This window comes from Chiloscyllium punctatum, chromosome 30, assembly GCF_047496795.1.
Source record: "Chiloscyllium punctatum isolate Juve2018m chromosome 30, sChiPun1.3, whole genome shotgun sequence".
NCBI lineage: Eukaryota > Metazoa > Chordata > Chondrichthyes > Orectolobiformes > Hemiscylliidae > Chiloscyllium > Chiloscyllium punctatum.
In genome coordinates this window covers 4,858,436-4,859,088 of record NC_092768.1, presented here as the reverse complement: position 1 = coordinate 4,859,088, position 653 = coordinate 4,858,436, and the positions used below count along the sequence as shown (strand labels likewise).

General features: G+C 51.6%; 1 long non-coding RNA gene across 1 annotated transcript in view; it reads right to left on the bottom strand.

The window, feature by feature from the left end:
- LOC140454966 (uncharacterized) overlaps nt 1-405 on the bottom strand; it is a 1,873-nt gene extending 1,468 nt beyond the window's left edge. Inside the window, exon 1 of the long non-coding RNA XR_011952749.1 lies at nt 255-405. This is a non-coding gene — a long non-coding RNA (uncharacterized lncRNA). The remainder of the gene's footprint in view (nt 1-254) is intronic.
- Between the last annotated feature and the right edge of the window lie 248 nt (nt 406-653).

Genomic DNA, 653 nt, shown 5'->3' with positions numbered 1-653 from the left:
GTCCCCGTTACGGGTGTATTTTAAAATGAAATTAGCTTAATCTCTGAGCTTTTTGATTATTCTCCAGCGGATAGATCCTACCTATCGTTGACGAATCCTTTGTTTCCAGCACCCAACTCCCCCCCCCTCCCCAACACCTCAGTCAGATGAAGTTTTCTGAGGTGTTATCACGAGCCTGCAACCCCCTCGCCCCAACACGCACACAGCCGTTCCCGGACGATCAGATAGTCTTACAGACTTTTACTTTGGTGTACCTTGGGTTTTGTAGCTGGGATCCGACCTAGTGAACCAGGAAGGAAAGCGGGTGGAACGAGGCGTCCCTGAGACTCGAACCCCCAACACGGTGCTGACTGCCTGAGCTCTGACTTCCGCCACCTCAACCAATGGAAATTTAGCTGAGCAGTGTAAGAAATGCTAGCTCGCTGAATGCTGCTGCTATTTAATATATCCAGTCAGAGAACGCCCATTTTTTGCTCCGCCCCCCCCCCCCCCCCCGAAATATTTTGAGTCCGGCGGGGGCGAGAGTCGGGGAACGCCAGAAAGGGAATTTCTCAACAGTTCCCCCACTTCAGTGGGGCCTCGGAGTTGAGAGAGATGCGGGTGAAGACCATGCAAGTTAGAAGTGGAGTTGAAAGTGAAAAGACCTGAATTGA